We start from the raw sequence: 6,878 nt of genomic DNA on the forward strand, positions 1-6,878 counted from the left end.
TAATATTTGAACAGGGTTATTACCTTCGCTTATTCTTTATTTTTAAAAAAGTTTTAATATTTGAACAGGGTTATTACCTTCGCTTATTCCTTATTTTTAAAAAAAGTTATAATATTTGAACAGGGTTATTACCTTCGCTTATTCCTTATTTTCAAAAAGGTTATAATATTTGAACAGGGTTATTACCTTCGCTTATTCTTTATTTTTAAAAAAGTTTTAATATTTGAACATGGTTATTACCTTCGCTTATTCCTTATTTAAACAAAAGTTATATTTGAACAGGGTTATTACCTTCGCTTATTCTTTATTTTTAAAAGATTTATAATATTTTAACAGGGTTATTACCTTCGCTTATTCCTTATTTAAAAAAAGTTATATTTGCACATGGTTATTACCTTTGCTTATTCCTTTTTTTTAAAAATAATATTTGGACAGGGTTATTACCTTCGCTTATTCCTTATGTTTTAAAAAAGTTTTAATATTTGCACATGGTTATTAGCTTCGCTTATTCCTTATTTTTTATAAAAGTTATAATATTTGAACAGGGTTATTACCTTCGCTTATTCCTTATTTTTACAAAGGTTATAATATTTGAACAGGGTTATTACCTTCGCTTATTCTTTATTTTTAAAAAAGTTATAATATTTGAACAGGGTTATTACCTTCGCTTATTCCTTGTTTGTAAAAAAAGTTTGAATATTTGAACAGGGTTATTACCTTTGCTTATTCCTTATTTTTAAAAAGGTTATAATATTTGAACAGGGTTATTACCTTCGCTTATTCTTTATTTTTAAAAAAGTTATAATATTTGAACAGGGTTATTACCTTCGCTTATTCCTTATTTTTAAAAAAAGTTATAATATTTGAACAGGGTTATTACCTTCGCTTATTCCTTATTTTTAAAAAGGTTATAATATTTGAACAGGGTTATTACCTTCGCTTATTCTTTATTTTTAAAAAAGTTATAATATTTGAACAGGGTAATTACCTTCGCTTATTCCTTATTTTTAAAAAAAGTTATAATATTTGAACAGGGTTATTACCTTCCATTATTCCTTATTTTCAAAAAAAGTTATAATATTTGAACAGGGTTATTACCTTCGCTTATTCCTTATTTTTACAAAGGTTATAATATTTGAACAGGGTTATTACCTTCGCTTATTCTTTATTTTTAAAAAAAAGTTATAATATTTGAACATGGTTATTACCTTCGCTTATTCCTTATTTTTAAAAAAGTTATAATATTGGAACAGGGTTATTACCTTCGCTTATTCTTTATTTTTAAAAAAGTTATAATATTTGAACAGGGTTATTATCTTCGCTTATTCCTTATTTTTACAAAGGTTATAATATTTGAACAGGGTTATTACCTTCGCTTATTCTTTATTTTTAAAAAAGTTATAATATTTGAACAGGGTTATTACCTTCGCTTATTCCTTATTTTTACAAAAGTTATAATATTTGAACAGGGTTATTACCTTCGCTTATTCCTTATTTTTACAAAGGTTATAATATTTGAACAGGGTTATTACCTTCGCTTATTCTTTATTTTTAAAAAAAAGTTATAATATTTGAACATGGTTATTACCTTCGCTTATTCCTTATTTTTACAAAGGTTATAATATTTGAACAGGGTTATTACCTTCGCTTATTCTTTATTTTTAAAAAAAAGTTATAATATTTGAACATGGTTATTACCTTCGCTTATTCCTTATTTTTACAAAGGTTATAATATTTGAACAGGGTTATTACCTTCGCTTATTCCTTATTTTTACAAAGGTTATAATATTTGAACAGGGTTATTACCTTCGCTTATTCTTTATTTTTAAAAAAGGTTATAATATTTGAATAGGGTTATTACCTTCGCTTATTCTTTATTTTTTAAAAAAAAGTTATAATATTTGAACAGGGTTATTACCTTCGCTTATTCCTTATTTTTTTAAAAAGTTTTAATATTTGAACAGGGTTATTACCTTAGCTTATTTTTTATTTTTAAAAGATTTATAATATTCGAACAGGGTTATTACCTTCGCTTATTCTTATTTTAAAAAAAGTTATATTTGAACATGGTTATTACCTTTGCTTATTCCTTATTTTTTAAAAAAGTTTTAATATTTGAACAGGGTTATTACCTTCGCTTATTCCTTATTTTAAAAAAAATTATAATATTTGGACAGTGTTATTACCTTCGCTTATTCCTTATTTTAACAAAAATTATAATATTTGAACAGGGTTATTACCTTCGCTTATTCCTTATTTTAAAAAATGTTATATTTGAACAGGGTTATCACCTCAGCTTATTCTTTATTTTTAAAAAAGTTATAATATTTGAACAGGGTTATTACCTTCGCTTATTCCTTATTTTTAAAAAATTATTAATATTTGAACAGGGTTATTACCTCAGCTTATTCCTTATTTTTAAAAAAGTTATAATATTTGAACAGGGTTATTACCTTCGCTTATTCCTTATTGTTAAAAAAAGTTATAATATTTGAACAGGGTTATTACCTTCGCTTATTCTTTATTTTTAAAAGATTTATAATATTTGAACATGGTTATTACCTTCGCTTATTCCTTATTTTTTAAAAAAGTTTTAATATTTGAACATGGTTATTGGCTCCGCTTATTCCTTATTTTAAAAAAAGTTATATTTGAACAGGGTTATCACCTCAGTTTATTCCTTATTTTTTAAAACGTTTTAATATTTGAACAGGGTTATTACCTTCGCTTATTCTTTATTTTTAAAAAAAGTTATAATATTTGAACATGGTTATTACCTTCGCTTATTCTTTATTTTTAAAAAAAGTTATAATATTTGAACAGGGTTATTACCTTCGCTTATTCCTTATTTTAAAAAATAGTGTTAATATTTGAACAGGGTTATTACCTTCGCTTATTCCTTATTTTTTAAAAAAGTTATAATATTTGAACAGGGTTATTACCTTCGCTTATTCCTTATTTAAACAAAAGTTATATTTGAACAGGGTTATTACCTCAGCTTATTCTTTATTTTTAAAAGATTTATAACATTTGAACAGGGTTATTACCTTCGCTTATTCCTTATTTTAAAAAAAGTTATATTTGAACATGGTTATTACCTTTGCTTATTCCTTATTTTTTTTAAAAAAGTTTTAATATTTGAATAGGGTTATTACCTTCGCTTATTCCTTATTTAAAAAAAATTATAATATTTGAACAGGGTTATTACCTTCGCTTATTCCTTATTTAAAAAAAAATTAGAATATTTGAACAGGGTTATTACCTTCGCTTATTCCTTATTTTAAAATAAGTTATATTTGAACAGGTTATTACCCAGCTTATTCCTTATTTAAAAAAAAGTTTTAATATTTGAACAGGGTTATTACCTTCGCTTATTCTTTATTTTTAAAAGATTTATATTTGAACAGGGTTATTACCTCAGCTTATTCTTTATTTTAAAAAAATTATATTTGAACAGGGTTATTACCTTCGCTTATTTCATTATTTTAAAAAAAAAGTTATATTTGAACATGGTTATTATCTTTGCTTATTCCTTATTTTTTAAAAAAAAGTTATAATATTTAAACAGGGTTATTATCTTCGCTTATTCCTTATTTTAAAAAAAAAGTTATATTTGAACAGGGTTATTACCTTCGCTTATTCCTTATTTTAAAAAAAAAGTTATAATATTTGAACAGGGTTATTACCTTCGCTTATTCCTTATTTTAAAAAAAAAGTTATAATATTTGAACATGGTTATTACCTTCGCTTATTCCTTATTTTAAAAAAATATATATCTGAACAGGGTTATTACCTTTGCCTATTCCTTATTTTAAAAAAAGTTTTAATATTTGAACAGGGTTATTACCTTCGCTTATTCCTTATTTTAAAATAAGTTTAATATTTGAACAGGGTTATTACCTTCGCTTATTCCTTATTTTTAAAAATAAGTTTAATATTTGAACAGTGTTATTACCTTCGCTTATTCCTTATTTTTAAAAAAAAGTTATAATATTTGAACAGGGTTATTACCTTCGATTATTCCTTATTTTTAAAAAAAAAATTATAATATTTTCCATTAGCATGGTGCAGTGGATAGACACGTTGAATCTCTACGGGTTAGGGTTGTCCGAAGATAGCAGTTTCAATCCTACCCAAAGCCAGCAAAACCTTCCAGTGATACCATATGATCTAATTTTCCTTAACTGAACTAATGTATAATAATAACTCCCTATCCCTCATCTTAAAAAGAAAAGAATCCATGAAATAGGTTTACAGGCAGACATTAATTTGAACTTGGTAATATCTCCTATATCAACAAAAATGGAAAAAAAAATTTTAGAAACAATTCTGTGCAAGCTTTAAAATAGACAGCCATGTTTTTTTTTTGTTTTGTTTTTTTGCACATTTTTGGAGAGGAAATGGTTTTAATGATTTTAACTGATAAAGGGTCGGCTTTGGATCTCAATTTTTCGCAAAAGTCAAACATTGTTGAATTCCAAATCTTTCATACAATTTTTGGAGAGGAAATGGTTTTAATGATTTTAACTGATAAAGGGTCGGCTTTGGATCTCAATTTTCGCAAAAGTCGAACATTGTTGAATTCCAAATCTTTCATACAATTTTTGGAGAGGAAATGGTTTTAATGATTTTAACTGATAAAGGGTCGGCTTTGGATCTCAATTTTTCGCAAAAGTCGAACATTGTTGAATTCCAAATCTTTCATACAATTTTTAAAAATCTTTATGATTTCTGATGACATTTCTTGTTTTGAAAACTTGTCAACAATATTTGCGTGTATGCACTCAGCTCAATATGCATGTGTGTACAACCAACATATGAGTAGCGTCCTGCAGTGGATAGACGTTGAATCTCTACGGTTTCAATCCTACCCAAAGCTGGCCAGAGGCTTACTTGGCCAAAACATAGTGAGACGACAACTATGGAAGGCAGTAATTGCTGAGGATGCAGTTAGAAGATTCAGAGTTCCTATCCCGTCGCGGTTACCAACTGACGAAGGCCAGAGGAATAGTTGGCCGAAACCTTGTGAAACAACATCTGAGAAAGATGAGGATAATAGTCCACAATAAAATAAAAATTGATAAATAATTAAGAAGAGACGTTGTGAGCCTGTCTTTGTTTTATCGTTATTTCCATGGCATATATGTTGAAAAGTCATTATTTTATGCCTCGTTAAAAAGGATTTATTGCGTAAATCTTTTTACATGTGAGGAAATAGTAGGAAAATGCAAATAAATGGGTTTGTATTACTGTACATCGCATTCCAAAAGTCACGCAAATTGTCAAAAAACAAATATATAGCAAATAAGGGAGGTATTTCGGTACTTCCCCCCACCCCACCCCACCACAATTGGAGATTTTTAACTTAACACTGATATTGGCCTTCAGGACAAGATCAAAATGTAGTATCTGTTCTTCAGATGCTGCAGTGGAGGAGAAATCCTTCACGACCGAGACGATTTTAGTTTTTGTTCCTTTTACTCCACATTAAAAAACGACCCTGGTGTCTAACTCTGTCCTGTGGGGAGGCATAGTAAATAGGAACACTGGGTTTGTATTAGTGTACACATAGATTCGAAAAAGTTGTCAAAAAACAAATACATAACAAATAAATGTTATCAAAGGCAAGATAAGTTACTTTTCTGCCAAACTGGATATATTTTTTGTGTTTTTATTCAATGTAACATGTTTATTCAGCTCGAAAAACATACAGTGTTTACCGATGTATTGGAAAATTCAAAATGGTGCCCGACTTTCTCTTTAACACAGTAAGTTTGGGAAAAGGTGTTATAAATAATAAACTAGACAAAATACTATTAAAAACCCACCGAATATATGTCAACACCTGTCAGAGTAACATATATTGAGCAAGTTTCTAACTGGCTGTTTTTCGAGCTGAATAAACATGTTACATTAAATAAAAACACAAAAAATATATCCAGTTAGGTAGAAAAGTAACTTATCTTGCCTTTGATAACATTTATTTGGGGTTTATATTGCTGTACACATAGATTCGAAAAATTTGACAAAAAACAAATATATAACAAATAAATGTTATCAAAGGTAAGATAAGTTACTTTTCTACCAAACTGGATATATTTTTCGTGTTTTTATTCAGTGTAACATGTTTATTCAGCTCGAAAAACATGCAGTGTTTACCGATGTATTTGAAAATTCAAAATGGCGCCCGGTTCTCTCTTTAACATGTTAAGTTTGGGAAACGGTGTTATAAATAAAATACTGTCAAAATCCCACTTCATGTATGTTACTGTGACATAGGTTGACATATATTCGCCGGCTTTTTAATAGTATTTTGTCTAGTTTTTTTAGTGACGTCAGATGGTTCGGATGAAAGAAAGGCAGTTGTATTACTATGCCCATGGATTCGAAAAAGTTGTCAAAAAAAAAACAAATATATAACAAATAAATGTTATGAAAGGCAAGATAAGTTACTTTTCTACCTAACTGGAAAATAGACAAAGTTTGGGCCTGGCAGGTCAGAGTGCTGCTCAGGCAATTAAGTGGTGAGAAAGTAGAACATCCCAGTCTCGAGAAGTAAGACCGAAACGAAGAAAAACATGAAAAAAAGAAAAAATGAAAAAAGAAGGTCTCAACTACCAGCGATAGTGGTGTTGGTCCCGAGATTCCAGTCTCCTAAAAGAGGGGATCGGTTTTCGGGTCCAAGCTCCCACAAATGTGGAGTCGGTCCTCTAGGTCCTGACTCCCCAAAGGAAGGGGTCGGTCCTTACTAACAATGTTTTTTTATTCAATTGTAAGGTTAAAGTATAGAATAGGTACAAAACACCCTCTCCTCCCATGTTAAGAATGGCTTTTTAAATAATGTTATTATTTCAGCACGGATCAATAAGTGTACTAGT

The sequence above is a fragment of the Euprymna scolopes genome, chromosome 46 (genome assembly GCF_053919585.1).
Source record: "Euprymna scolopes isolate OS-2025 chromosome 46, ASM5391958v1, whole genome shotgun sequence".
NCBI classification, from domain to species: Eukaryota; Metazoa; Mollusca; class Cephalopoda; order Sepiida; family Sepiolidae; genus Euprymna; species Euprymna scolopes.